Genomic DNA, 15,846 nt, shown 5'->3' on the forward strand with positions numbered 1-15,846 from the left:
AAAATAAACAAATAAAAGTAACCAGCAGTAGGCTCTGAGTTAGTTTCCTGGTTACTCAATCTTTTTCTCTTGTTTTGTTAGTAATAATGACATGTTTTCTCAACTTTAAGCTGTTATTACGTGATTATTTTGACAATGGTCGCCTGAATGTTCATTAAACGACCAAGTCAATCTCATCATAAGAAAAAGCGATGCCGGCGCGGTAGTTCAGTGTGTTCGGTAATAAAGAAAACTAATGACGTATTCAATTATGAAGTTGAAGGCTTGTCGTGTAAATGAGCCCAGACCAAATGGTTGTAACAATAACGGAAGAAATGAAGGGAAAAAAGGAATACAGCGCGTAGCTGGAAACAGAGGTATTGGGATAGATTCTTGATCGGATCATAGATTTTTCAGTCTTCCTTTTAACTTCATCTTGACATCTCGACGATGCGATGAGTCACCAGAAACAACATGTGGTTCGAATTTCATGTAAAACTGTAAATCCCTTTTTCCCAGATGGTGAATTCATGGAGGTTGAGAATACGCAAGTCGCCGAAGTGGTGCCCAATAGAAAGACCGGCACCAGGGCATTGAGACACACGTAATTATTAATATTATTATTATTTACAAACATTTAAGCAGATGCGTATCCTACTTGCACTTGTCCGGTTGTTTTAGGTAAATTTTGCCTGGGTGGATTACATACATCCGTACCCTTCACAAAATATGCTGCATAAGAAGAACTCACAACGCCCTTACCTACATAGTTATATGGGACGAAAAGCTGTTTAAAACAGAGATGAGAGGCCTTTCCATATCTGGCCTTTGAATTAAGCTATGCCATTCTTATATGTAGACCATAAATACAGTGTATACATCAACATAGAATCACACGTTGAAAGCAACATTTCCAGCATAAATTTCCGCATCCTATCATGTTGCCAGTTCGTGCAGCTGGCTGTCATGTAATTTTATTTCAGTAAGTACAAAACCAAGTCAAAAGCACTCATGCTGGTAAAGTATATAATGAATATCTGTGTAGACAAACAAAGAAATGAATTTTTCCACCAGTTTGTAACGAACCTCCAGGGAATCGCAGTCCCCTTTCAGTATTGAGCATCTGTATTTACGACACCATCAGAGGCCAATGCACTGCATAGTTTGGTGGTCTGTTGGAATGGTTGTACGAGGGTGGTTAGAAAAGGGAATCACCACGAGAGGTCAGCGCGAGCGCAAAGTGTTGTTCACGTGATATTCACTGCACTGTTGCCCATAAGCACATGCCACGTCAGTGCACTTGGAACAGAGCAGTGGTGGGTGACAGGACTCTGTTGTATATGAAGATGGTATCTGTTCTTTCCGTCATGTCTGAAAGAACAGATACCATCTTCATATATATAAGGTTTACCAGCCAATGATCTTCTACAGTAGGGATGCACTCTCATTGCTCAAACACTTACGGGAATCGGTAGATTCATTGCCGCGAGTAATGAGTATAGTGGGCAGGGGCACTACAAATGTAGTGTGTGGGCATAAGCTGGAAATAAGGATCTCACGGGAAGCGTGCCGGAGATAAGTCCCTGTAGTCGCACTATCTTCTGAGCCCTCGATGGCTCAGTCAGATGGAGCGTCTGTCGTGTAAGCAGGAGACCCAAGATTCGAGTCCCAGTCGGGACACAAATTTTCATCTTCCCCGTTGATATTTATAAAATCCAATAAGCAGCTCAAAAATGGCTCTGAGCACTATGGGACTTAACATCTATGGTCATCAGTCCCCTAGAACTTAGAACTACTTAAACCTAACTAACCTAAGGACAGCACACAACACCCAGCCATCACGAGGCAGAGAAAATCCCTGACCCCGCCGGGAATCGAACCCGGGAACCCGGGCGTGGAATAAGCAGCTAATAGTCTGGATTTCATTGTAATTTCACATGCCTCTGTTGTTGTTCCCGCCTAGTGATTTGCGAAGATGGAAAAATTCGAGATTCCAGCAGTGATTAAGTACTTCGTAAAGAAAGACATGATAGCAAAGGATCCAGAATACACTGGGGGACTCTGCTCCTTCATATTCAACTGTGCCAAGTGGACAAATGAGTTTAAATTTGGTTAGGAGAACTTAGTTGATGATCCGCGCAGCCGGCCGGAGTAGCCGTGCAGTTCTAGGAGCTACAGTCTGGAACCGGGCGACCGCTACGGTCGCAGGTTCGAATCCTGCCTCGGGCATGGATGTGTGTGATGTCCTTAGGTTAGTTAGGTTTAATTAGTTCTAAGTTCTAGGCGACTGATGACCTCAGAAGTCGCATAGTGCTCAGAGCCATTTGAACCATTTTTGATGATCCGCGCAGTAGTCGGTCAAGATGTGTCACTACTCCATAAATCATTGCAAAAGTACACCAAATAGTCATGGAGGATGGTCCATTGAAAGTTCGTGAAATTGCCCACGCTTTCCAGATACCATCTGAAATGGTATATCACATTTCAACTGAAGAATTACAAATGAAAAAATTATCTGCAAGATGGGTGCCGCTACTCTTGACGCTGGATCAAAAGCCCATGAGAATGGACATATCTGAACAATGTTTGGCCCGTTTTAGGAGAAACGGACAAGATATTTTGCGCCGGTTTGTGACCACAGATGAAAATTGGGTGCACTACTATACCCCAGAGACAAAGCAACAGTCAAAGAAATGGAAACATGCTGATTCTCCGCCACCAGAGAAAGAAAAGACAATTCCTTCGGAGGGAAAGGTCATGGCATCAGCATATGCGAAGGGGATTCTGTTTGTGGATTATGTCCTCACTGGGCAAACAGTTACTGGAGAATACTATTCTAACCTCCTGGAAAACTTGCAACAAAAGATACGCGAATAAAGGCCAGGTTTAGCAAAGAAGAAAGTCATCTTCCATCAAGATAATTCGCGCCCTTACACATGTGCCATCGCCATGGCAAAATTACACGAACTAAGGTATGAATTGTTGCCAAATCTGCCTTATTCACCTGATATTGCTCTGTCAGACTTCCGTCTCTTCTCACAATTGGAAATTTTTCTTAGTGGACGAAGATTCACTTCAAACGAAGAGTTGATAGCTGGAGTTGACAACTATTTTGCAGGCCTGGAGAAAACTCATTTTCGAAATGGGATCAAGGCACTGGAACATCGTTGGAATAAGTGCATTAATCTACATGGAGACTACATTGAAAAATAGAAAAAAGTTTCAATGATGTAAGTACTTTTTTCCATCCCGTTCCGAGAACTTTCCAAAGCACCCTCGTATCTACGTATGCTTAAGGTTTGCTTCGATTGACACATATGGAACCAATTTTGCAAAGCTCAAACCGACCCTCTTCACCACCGATAATGCAGGTTGAACAATGTAGGGTTGCACCGCCGTTCCAAACCTACATTAAACATGACATGCCTTTGCTATCTACTTCAGCAAAGTCGCTGTAAATTGGGCCTTGAGAGAGGCGGAACTAACGCCAGTTTGAGACTGTCACCAGTAAACTGCGTTAGTTGAGAGGTTTTTATTTATTAATGACTAGAAGAAGGGATCGGTTGGTTGGACATATTCTGAGGCATCAAGGGATCACCAATTTAGTACTGGAGGCCAGCAGGGAGGGTAAAAATCGTAGAGGGAGACCAAGAGATGAATACATTAAGCAGATTCAGAAGGATGTCGGTTACAGTAGGTACTAGGAGATGAAGAAGCTTGCACGGGATAGAGTAGCATTGAGAGCTGCATCAAACCAGTCTCTGGACTAAAGCCCACAACAACAACAACAATGAACCAATCTTCATTTAAGGTAACAGGGCCTTATTTATATTTGTTTTTGAACTATATATGTTGAAAATATTTGTGTTGGACTGGGATTTGAACTCAGACCTCTCCTTTCGTCAGGTTTGACCACCGTTAAGTTCATACAGTTCCACCGTTTTGTTGTTTCCCCAAGACTCCAAAGTTCTTAAGTAGCGTGTCTGAGTTCGAAGCCTGGTCTGGAACAAAAATTAACTCAATGCATTTTAGTTTGCTGCATGCACACACCAAACCACAGTTGACAAATTGTTAACATCTCTGCATTTCGACTCCCAGGTAGACATAACTTTTCATCATATCTTTTCATATCCACAGGTACCACTTTTTCTTACTGGCGAAAGATAATTCGATAGTGAACGTCTCTGTGTGTAGTCAACAACGATGATATGTCAAGGTTCGAATCCCTGTCAGCACAGAACTTCATGTCTTCTTTTCTTCAGCTCACAGAACGGCACATCTCGCAACTGTTGAAATAGATTCTTAGCGTCTACTAGCCTACGACGATAGATGCTGCGTTCGAACTCCTGTAAGACAACGGTTTTTAGTCTCGTCATTTTAGTTTGAATAATATCGCCATTGGTGAAATATTACGATTTCTGACATTTAGTTGTGCTCTATTAATGTGATTAGGAGCTGGGTTAGAATCGCGGTCCAACACGAAATTCTATGCCAGGAATAGTTGTTGATTGGAGTCGCGATTACCAGGACAGTAAAAAAAAAATTTCCTAATACAGTTTCAAGTTGGAAGTTGCTTTTTGATATGTAATTTATTATAATGAATTAGAGTTTACAAGTGTAACGACTGTATCATATCTAATAACATGTGTTGTGATATACGAACTATCGTGATACTAATTTACATCTGCATTATAAGGCAGAGAGGACATTTATCTCTTGTGGACTCTTGTAACAACAGTTTTGTGTAGTCAAATGACTGTACCGAAAAGAGAGCAGAGGGCCTGCAAGACACGTTATGTGGATTTTTATGAAAATCAGGCGAAATATCAGTTCAGAGCGTTTGGACACTTATTTTTGAGCATGATAGTACACACAAAAGATAAACATCAAAATGAAATAAAAACTACAGTTCTACAAAAATTTACTTTTTTCGGCATTTTTAGTGGTGGCAAGATCTTTTCACAAAAATATTGATCATCTACCTCTTCCTCCTAATAGGATGTATAGTTTTGATCCCAGCTGCATAGGGAAAAGGCCATCGTGATATAATACGAGAAATAAGTGTTCGCACGGATGATTACGCGAAGCGAAATGTAGTGTGAGGAGGGCTATGCGAGAGGCGTTCAATGAATTCGAAAGTAAAGTTCTATGTACTGACTTGGCAGAAAATCTTAAGAAATTTTGGTCTTATTTCAAAGCGGTAGGTGGATCAAAACAAAATGTCCAGACACTCTGTGACCAAAATGGTACTGAAACAGAGGATGGCAGACTAAAGTCCGAAATACTAAATGTCTTTTTCCAAAGCTGTTTCACAGAGGAAGAATGCACTGTAGTTCCTTCTCTAGATTGTCGCACAGATGACAAAATGGTGGATATCGAAACAGACGACAGAGGGATAGAGAAACAATTAAAATCGCTCAAAAGAGGAAAGGCCGCTGGACCTGATGGGATACCAGTTCGATTTTACACAGAGTACGCGAAGGATCTTGCCCCCCTTCTTGCAGCGGTGTACCGTAGGTCTCTAGAAGAGTGTAGCGTTCCAAAGGATTGGGAAAGGGCACAGGTCATCCCCGTTTTCAAGAAGGGACGTCGAACAGATGTGCAGAACTATAGACCTATATCTCTAACGTCTATCAGTTGTAGAATTTTGGAACACGTATTATGTTCGAGTATAATGACTTTTCTGGAGACTAGAAATCTACTCTGTAGAAATCAGCATGGGTTTCGAAAAAGACGATCGTGTGAAACCCATATCGCGCTATTCGTCCACGAGACTCAGAGGGCCATAGACACGGGTTCACAGGTAGATGACGTGTTTCTTGACTTCCGCAAGGCGTTCGATACAGTTCCCCACAGTCGTTTAATGAACAAAGTAAGAGCATATGGAATATCAGACCAATTGTGTGATTGGATTGAAGAGGTCCTAGATAACAGAACGCAGCATGTCATTCTCAATGGAGAGAAATAAGAGTGATTTCAGGTGTGCCGCAGGGGAGTGTCGAAGGATCGTTGCTATTCACGATATACATAAATGACCTTGTGGATGACATAGGAAGTTCACTGAGGCTTTTTGCTGATGATGCTGTGGTATATCGAGAGGTTGTAACATAGGAAAATTGTACTGAAATGCAGGAGGATCTGCAGCGAATTGACGCATCGTGCAGGGAATGGAAATTGAATCTCAATGTAGACAAGTGTAATGTGCTGCGAATACATAGAAAGAAAGATCCCTTATCATTTAGCTACAATATAGCAAGTCAGCAACTGGAAGCAGTTAATCCCATAAATTACCTGGGAGTACGCATCAGGAGTGATTTAAAATGGAATGATCATATAAAGTTGATCGTCGCTAAAGCAGATGCCAGACTGAGATTCATTGGAAGAATCCCAAGGAAATGCAATCCGAAAACAAAGGAAGTAGGTTACAGTACGCTTGTTCACCCACTGCTTGAATACTGCTCAGCAGTGTGGGATTCGTGCCAGATAGGGTTGGATAGAAGAGATAGCGAAGATCCAACGGAGAGCAGCGCGCTTCGTTACTGGGTCATTTAGTAATCGCGAAAGCGTTACGGAGAAGATAAACTCTAGTGGAAGACTCTACAGGAGAGACGCTCAGTAGCTCGGTACGGGCTTTTGTTGAAGCTTCGAGAACATACCTTCACCGAGGAGACAAGCAGTATATTGCTCCCTCCTACGTATATCTCGCGAAGAGACCATGAGGATAAAATCAGAGAGACTAGAGCCCACACAGAGGCATACCGACAATCCTTCTTTCCACGAACAATACGAGACTGGAATAGAAGGGAGAACCGATAGAGGTACTCAAGGTACCCTCCGCCACACACCGTCAGGTGGTTTGCGGAGTATGGATGTAGATGTAGATTTAGGTGTTCACTTTTCCCGTGTGCTGTTAGACATGGAACGGTCAACAAATAGTTTGAAAGTGGTTCTACGAACCCTCGGCCAAGAAGTGTGTATTTTCTGCATATTTTGCGGTTTTCGCTCATTCGTCTTCTGAAACGCTGCAGGTTCTTTGGAATAACCCTGCAGATGTAGGCTGACCCAGAAAGGAGGCGATAAAACGTGGCAGGCGGCCAGGTCTGGGAAGGCGATCAATAGCGACCGGGGCGCCGGCGCCGGAGCCGCAGTCGGCCAGAAGCTGGGCTGTCCCAAGTGCTCGAGCAGCCGGGCAGCTCGTGTGGTCCCAGAAGCTGAACCCGCCTGCGTGTTCCGCGTGCGCGTGCTCTTCTCCCTCTGACACCCCAGCCCCTCCTCGTGACGTCACTGGGGTCTCCGTCCGTGTCTTGTGCCTCTCTCTCCGGTGTTTACACTTCCGAGGTCTGAAAGCGTTTCCGTAGGATTGAATAGTCAAAATATCAAACAAGAACTCAAGTATATGTAAGTCTGACCATGGAAGTTTCCAGAACCATCTTTTCTTAGCTGCCATCACAGTCACTTAGAGTATCGCAAAATTAGCTGCTTAAATATTTATACACTTTCTTAATAAGCATGTACGTACTAAATTCGTTTTAAATATGCTATATGACTTATTTTCACTCTACTCGCTTCCGTATATTTACTAATGTACTATCGAATATATATTTCTTGGGAAATTAATCGATACGTCTATTCTTCTACTTGATATTGTTAGACATTAAAGTTAACGATGACTTGAAGCTTTCTTCTACAGACGATCGGATAATCAGAAAGCATGACTTTTTTATATTATTAATACGATAGATGCTCTTTACTTTTGCTCCTAGGAGTTAACAGACGCGTCCGCTTCGTGCATTGCGTGCATAAAGATTATCACACTGCACTTACAAAAATGCTTCTATGGACAGACGAGTGAAAAAATATAAGAGTGCAGCAAGCAGCTACGCAAACAGCAAGAGCTAATTGTATCTGAAGATAGTGATATGCTTAATCAAGAGTCTGCATGTTTTCAGCTGCTGATAAACCTAAGCTTCGCCTCGCAGATGCCTAGCGCCAGTGCGAAATGTATTTTACTGCCTAACTAGTGCACTTAAAAAAAACTACATTTCAGGTATTTCATACATGGATATTGCGAGACAAATACATCTGGAAGCTCTGATAGTTCGACGTAAAAATAGATAATTTGTTATTCAAGAGGTCTATGTTACGTATATATGTCGTCACAGATGCCCGAAAACTGCACAAAAATTGTAGAAAATCTACGGTGGATAGTCTTCTCCGCATTTGATACATTCTGAGGAGACGTGGAATATGAAAAATTATCTCATTAATTTATCGTTTCCGGAGGACCACCACAGTTCACTTAATACCGTTTTTAAGTACGCAGCTAACTGAGGAATTAATACGGCATTTTATAGACGTATGTGAGCTTAGCAGTTTAAGGAATACTCTCGAGGGGCAACTGCAGAGAACACACACTTTTCTTCCTGTGATATTTCATTCCGATAGGAGAAGGCACCGTCTTCCAGCCACTACGAAAATCTGCTTTGCGTTAGTTTCAGCAAGTCGATTAAGCAGCATTCTTGTAATGTGCTATGGTCGTGGTTAGCACCCGATAACGAACCTTCAGGTGTCGATATCGATCTGACCTTAGGTAACTTCATAAACTCGTCGACGTGACAGAGTAATATATCTTTGTGGCCTGTCACGTGATCCGTGTAGCAATCACAATGCCTTAATTCAGACTGTTTTATTTTAATTTAATTAATTATATTCTACTCTCTTTACTATCTCAGTACCTTAGTTGCCAGGGACCAGATACAATAAAGTGTTTATATATCTTCATTGTCTCTCTTTTTATACATTAACTGTATCCATCCCGAAATGGAAAGAAAATTAATCACAAAGAGAACTGTCTGTTTGTCGAACTCTCAATAACATTCACGTCTGTAGCGTAATACAAATGAAATACGTAATGGGCTGTATTACCTGTTAAATGTTAATCCGTTGTCGACAACTCGAAATAGTACGAGCCCGTTAATGTATATTAGCTAAGATCTAACTCCATGGTTAACTTGTCAGGGTGGCATGGCATACGCTTGTGTCAAGTCTCACTAACAGCCGATATAATAGATTTTCACTTGGTTGTTATCCGTGCCTAGCGTGCATCAGAAAACCCCTTAAATGCGAGTTACATCGAGGAGATAATGGAGGAGAAAGAAACTGGAAGAGATGATGGATTAATTGCTACAGTCGTGTGGCATGATAAATGAACAATTGTACCGTACTTAGATTTGACAACTCTTCACTAAAGTCTCATAGCCATGGTCTCCGACCAACTTCGTTACAGAAGTGACACCGACGCTTTCCACTGTCAACTACCAGCCCTCAATTAGACAGATCCTGCTGTGTGTCTTCCAAACGTGAAAGAACTACTCGCGAGTGTTGTCTTTACACGCCAGTCCAAGAACGTGCAAAATGAAATTCTTCACCTTCTCAAGAAATATTAACACAGATATATCATGACGTGTGTATTAATACATAGACAGATGTGAATTATTTGAAACATATCACGCTAGTGTAGTGACTATTCTTTTCTGAAACTATCAGGTCTAATTCTCTCAAAATTCGTCACAGATTTCGGTTCTTACCAATTACATTTAGTAACTTCATGTTGACTACATAGCTAGCATTCGAACTGTAAAGTAAAGACTCTGGTTACGATCTGTTTTCATTCCGGAATGTTCATTTTATTTCGACGCAAAGTCACTGTGACAGAGTTTACGTGTGCTAGGCCTTTGTACCAGTTCTTAGCATACAACTACTTACCCCATAAAAAGGTTTTTGATACGTTTAGCATTTCGGAGGATGATTAAATCATTACATCAGTACAATACCACGCCTAATATAATACTGTTCTTCAAAATACCTTTCTGAGAGATGAATGTGTAGCTTCTCTTTAACAATATTTCTTAATATTTTGCACTTTACGCTGAATACATCAAACATCCAGATAACATTTGAAACCAAATTACTGTTTTTAAAATCTAACGCCACTATCAGAAAAAGCATTGAGAGTATCCAGCTGATATGAGGTCACATCATATTGGCGAAGCTATTAAGGATATTCGGTTATGCAGAATGCTATGGTTCCATACTATAGTACCACTAGAAGAAATGTCGCGTGACTCAGCCTGTGTGGCTAGTTCTTTGAATACGACAGACTTAAATGGAACATGGTTGCTCATCGAGGCACACCACATGCATGGACAACTTGGTACTTCTGAGGAGGGCCCCAACTGCTTCCCAACAGATCTGACACCACCGCCTCCAGACAGAATAAGACGAAAGCCAAACTGAAATGTAAGTACTATCAACCCACCCAATTCCCTCATCATTATTATTGGATGTGTATTCACAAAAACGTACGAATTTTCGTCTTTTCAGCAGCACAACATCGTCTCCCCTCTTGACCCTTCTTCCCCCTCCCTCCCTCGCCCTACCCCCTCTCTCTCTCTCTCTCGCTCTAGTTGATACATTCACAATATCGTCGAGTCTCGCAGATATTTCAGATCAAGTAACACAACCGTTTCCTACAACACCAGCACTTCCTTTCGGGCCTCAGATTAGTGCTCCCACTGTACAACTGTACGCCACTGCATAAGGAATGATTGCCATTGGTTCGAAACGTGTAAATATAGGCATATAGGCAGACAGTGGCTGTGATGTGATAGAAATCGATGATATTACAAATAGTGTTAAAAGTGCTGTTTACAGAGACCGTAGGGGAAGAGTTACGTCGTGTGATGCAGTGTAACATTTGTTAGAGGACACACAACCATTGTCTTGATACTGCCTATCGTATACATGTATTAAGATGCAGCACTCGAGGCAACATGAGAAGTCTCGGTCATTTATTTAAGGCATTCAAGTTTTCCGAATTTATATGATTTAGGAGGTGCATTAGGGATTATGTTTGACAGACGGACTCGATGGAAATATATGTCCTTGCTGTGTTCAGTGACCTTGTGTATTATCTGCACAGCACCACAACGTGAAGGTGACTTAGATCCATGCAGTGCCAAAGTCGGCTGCTATTAAATCCACAAAAGCGGGATATACAGACGGCTTTTTTGCTGTGATCTGTTTGACTGGGATACAGGCAGAATTTACCATGTGTAAGAAACAGTTGTTTGGGAAATACAGTACATCTGCTGATGTGATAAAACAAAAATCAGCAGCTTTTTTTTCTTTAAAGATGACTAATTTCTTCACCCAACGTACGATTTATATTGATGTATCAAGATACATAATGACTAATAATGGTTTCTTACAAATTCGTCATATTTTTTTTCTTTACCCTATCCTGCCAATTTAAATTTAAGATTATAAAGACGTACAGCCACGATATGTCGGTCAGAAGGTTATTTATTACTTCAGCAGGGTCTTATACAGAAACAGAGAAGACCCAATACCACCTTCAATGAAAAAATGTGTTATTCAAACATTGTGCAATGAACCCTACATCTAAACAACCAACGGCCGACTAAGTTGTTGGAAATTAATACTTAACGTGGTTTAGTAACATACGAACCAGTGGACTACATACTTTGACTTCACCTGAGCGAAGGAGTCACACTACGGAATTACTGTGTACTTGTAAAATAATGACAGAAGGTACACTCTGATCAAAAGTATCATGACACCCCCATAAACATTCGTTTTTCATATTAAGTGCATTTTGCTGCCACCTACTGCCAGGTACTCCATATCAGCGACCTCAGTAGTCATTAGACATCGTCAGAGAACAGAATGGGATGCTCTACGGAACTCACGGACTTCGAACGTGGTCAGGTGATTGTAATGGACTGGCTTGTGTCATACATCTGTGCACGAGATTTCCACACTCCTAAACATCCCTAGGTCCACTCTTTCCGATGTGATAGTGAAGTGGAAACGTGAAGGGACACGTACAGCACAAAAACGTACAGGCCGACCTCGTCCGTTGACTGACAGAGACCGCCGACAGTTCAAGGATGTCGTAATGTGTAATAGGCAGACATCTATCCAGACCATCACACAGGAATTCCATACTGCATGAGGATCCACTGCAAATACTACGACAGTTAGGCAGGGGGTGAGAAAACTTGGATTTAAGGGTCAAGCGGGTGCTCATAAACCACACACCATGCCGATAAATGCCAAATGTGCCAGTGGACGCCTCGCTTGGTGTAAGGAGCGTACACATTGGCCGATAGAACAGTGGAAAAACGTTGTGTGGAGTGACGAATCACGTTACAGAATATGGCGATCCGATGGCAGGGTGTGGGTATGACGAATTCCCGGTGAACGTCATCTGCCAGCATGTACAGTGCCAACAGCAAAATTCGGAGGCGGTGTCGTTTTGGTGTGGTCGTGTTTTTCATGGAGGGGGTTTGCAGCCCTTGTTGTTTTGCGTGGCACTATTATAGCACAGACCTACATTGATGTTTTAAGCACCTTCTTGAAGAGCAATTCGGGGATGGCCATTGCATCTTTCAACACGATCGAGCACCTGTTCATAATGCACGGCCTGTGGCGGAGTCGTTACACGACAGTAACATCCCTGTAATGGACTGGCTTGTACAGAATCCTGACCTGAATTCTATAGAGGCCTCACCGACCGACATCAGTACATCTCCTCAGTGCAGCACTCCGTGAAGAATGGGTTGTCATTCCCCAACAAACCTTCCAACACCTGATTGAACGTGTGCCTGCGAGAGTGGAAGCTGTCATCAAGGCTAATGGAGGTCCAACACCATATTGAACCAGCATTACCGATGTAGAGCGTCACGTACTTTAAGTCGTTTTCAGTCAGGTGTCCGGATACTTTTGATCACATAGTGTAGCTTTAAATGTTATCGCTTGACTTTGGAAGCAGCTATGTCACACGCTGAAGACCACAAACACACACAACCCATCAGCGTTCACTGGGATTGGAATGGAGAAGGAGAACCCTGAGGAGGAGGTACGCACTAAAAGAAAATTTCCTTGCGCGATCTCTACGGAGCCTGACTGGTATGCCACCACGAGCGCTCAACCAGTTTGGCAGCTAGCAGCCGCAACCCGCCTCCGTCTCCCAACTCCGAGGTAACCTCGGCTCCCGTTGTCTATGTAGCCCACAATTACAAATCGCAATCACAACGGGTCATGCGTAAGCTAACTCCCACTGCCGGATAAAAGACGAGTGCTTACAAACCAGCATCATCATAAGGAGGTCATAAGCAAAGGATTCGCCATTGACCTTAACACTAATTATGAAACGTATTATTGGCGCGGTTTTAGCGGTGTGTAGCCTACATAATGATCAAAAGTAACCGAACACCAACTAGTAGTTTTAATAACTTCCAGCTTCATTTTTAAGATGCAACTTAACTCTATATCCCAAACCTCACATTCTTTCCTCAGTCAGTAACGACGATAAAGCGAATAAAATCACGGCATCAATATAGCATATTTGGTGTATTCTTATGGTTTTAGTGGGCATAGAGCAGAACGCAATCAAAAATTAGAATGTATGGTTTTATATGTAGGTAATTGGACGGCATACAGGGTGCGATTATGCGAGCAAACAGTTAAAACTATACTTAAGTGAAGTTTATGGTATTCCATTAATTCAAAAAATGGCTCTGAGCACTATGGGACTTGACTTCTGACGTCATCAGTCCCCTAGAACTTTGAACTACTTAAACCTAACTAACCTAAGGACATCACACACATCCACGCCCGAGGCTGGATTCGAACCTGCGACCGTAGCGGTAGCGCGGTTCCAGACTGTAGCACCTAGAACCGCTCGGCCACTCCGGCCGGCCCATTAATTCAGTATGTGATATAAGACATTACGTAAAATCCTAGCCAAATGCCCTAACTATCATAACGCTTTACTGACACATGATACAGTTCGTTCTTATAACCATTTACGCACACACGGTCATCGGAATGGGTGTTGGTACGTCTGCCATTGGTCTGTATTCTATGCAGTGTTATGAGTTAGTTATCACGTAACTTTGGAAGCAGTAGAGGAATGTGAATGTGTGACAGTTTAACTTACTACAAAATGGATTCGCATTTTGCGAATCCGGATTGATGTCAGCTCTTTGTGCCAAATCAAAATTTGTGCAGGACTAGAACTCGAACCCAGGATTTCCGTTTACTGCGAGCGGCCCCCTTCGCGACTTTGTGCCAAATCAAAATTTGTGCAGGACTAGAACTCGAACCCAGGATTTCCGTTTACTGCGAGCGGCCCCCTTCGCGACTTCAGCTGTCCCAGCATGCCTCCAGGACCGATCCAAAGTCCCATAATTGTGTTTCGGAGTCCACGATCCTAACTCTCACTGATTTCCTTATTCCCACACAGTGAGAGACTAATATTTCATCTTCAGTTGAGTCTGAAGAGTCATGGATACATCAGTGAGGGTTACAACGTCTGTGCTTATACGGTGTCCGCCTCTTCATCTGACTATGTCCTCCAGACATTGTCACGATTTCAGCTGTCGTAATTCCGAGGGTTTGAACTTAAATAGTGGCTACTATTTATTCACAATCGATACAAAGGAGTTACATGTTTGCACCTGTTACTGTCCTTCAAATTAGTCACCAGCGTTGTGTAGAACCCGTTGCTGGCGATTTGGAAGGATTAATATAGCATTAGCAGAGCCTGTTATGTTGATGGTGCGAATGGAGCGGTCTAAAGTCATGGTGATTCTCGTGTACGACTGTGATGGCGTTATCCTAACGCATTATGTTCCTCCACGGCAGACCCTCAATGCACAGTATTACTGTTCGTTTTTTGGAGCATCACCTGCGATCAGCTTTGCGAAAGAAGCGGCGACACTTTCTGCGCAACCCAGCCATAATTTTGCACGACAATGCGTGGGCGCATACAGCGCAAGTTGTGGCTGCTCTGTTCGGTCGATGGGACTGGGAAGTACTGCATCATCCACCATACTCCCCGTACTTAAGTCCTTTTGACTTTGATTTGATTCCGAAGATGAAGAAACCATTTAGTGGCATTCGCTTCAGAACTGTTCCCGAGATTCGATGGCAGTAGACCGCTCCATTCGCACCATCAACAGAACAGGCTCTGCTAACGGTATACTACGCTTTGCACATCGCTGGCAACGGGTTCTCCACAACGCTGGTAACTACAGGGTGTTTCAAAAATGACGGGTATATTTGAAACGGCAATAAAAACTAAACGAGCAGCGATAGAAATACACCGTTTGTTGCAATATGCTTGGGACACAGTACATTTTCAGGCGGACAAACTTTCGAAATTACAGTAGTTACAATTTTCAACAACAGATGGCGCTGCAAGTGATGTGAAAGATATAGAAGACAACGCAGTCTGTGGGTGCGCCATTCTGTACGTCGTCTTTCTGCTGTAAGCGTGTGCTGTTCACAACGTGCAAGTGTGCTGTAGACAACATGGTGTATTCCTTAGAACAGAGGATTTTTCTGGTGTTGGAATTCCACCGCCTAGAACACAGTGTTGTTGCAACAAGACGAAGTTTTCAACGGAGGTTTAATGTAACCAAAGGACCGAAAAGCGATACAATAAAGGATCTGTTTGAAAAATTTCAACGGACTGGGAACGTGACAGATGAACGTGCTGGAAAGGTAGGGCGACCGTGTACAGCAACCACAGAGGGCAACGCGCAGCTAGTGCAGCAGGTGATCCAACAGCGGCCTCGGGTTTCCGTTCGCCGTGTTGCAGCTGCGGTCCAAATGACGCCAACGTCCACGTATCGCCTCATGCGCCAGAGTTTACACCTCTATCCATACAAAATTAAAACGCGGCAACCCCTCAGCACTGCTACCATTGCTGCACGAGAGACATTCGCTAACGATATAGTGCACAGGATTTATGACGGCGATATGCATGTGGGCAGC

The 15,846-nt window shown here is 42.8% G+C and overlaps 1 long non-coding RNA gene across 1 annotated transcript in view; it reads left to right on the top strand.

Moving 5' to 3' along the window:
• Positions 1–7,303: 7,303 nt before the first annotated feature.
• Positions 7,304–15,846, top strand: part of LOC126469616 (uncharacterized) — a 268,408-nt gene continuing 259,865 nt past the window's right edge. The window contains exon 1 of the long non-coding RNA XR_007586028.1: positions 7,304–7,377. This is a non-coding gene — a long non-coding RNA (uncharacterized LOC126469616). The remainder of the gene's footprint in view (positions 7,378–15,846) is intronic.

Source organism: Schistocerca serialis, chromosome 3 (assembly GCF_023864345.2).
Source record: "Schistocerca serialis cubense isolate TAMUIC-IGC-003099 chromosome 3, iqSchSeri2.2, whole genome shotgun sequence".
Lineage (NCBI taxonomy): Eukaryota > Metazoa > Arthropoda > Insecta > Orthoptera > Acrididae > Schistocerca > Schistocerca serialis.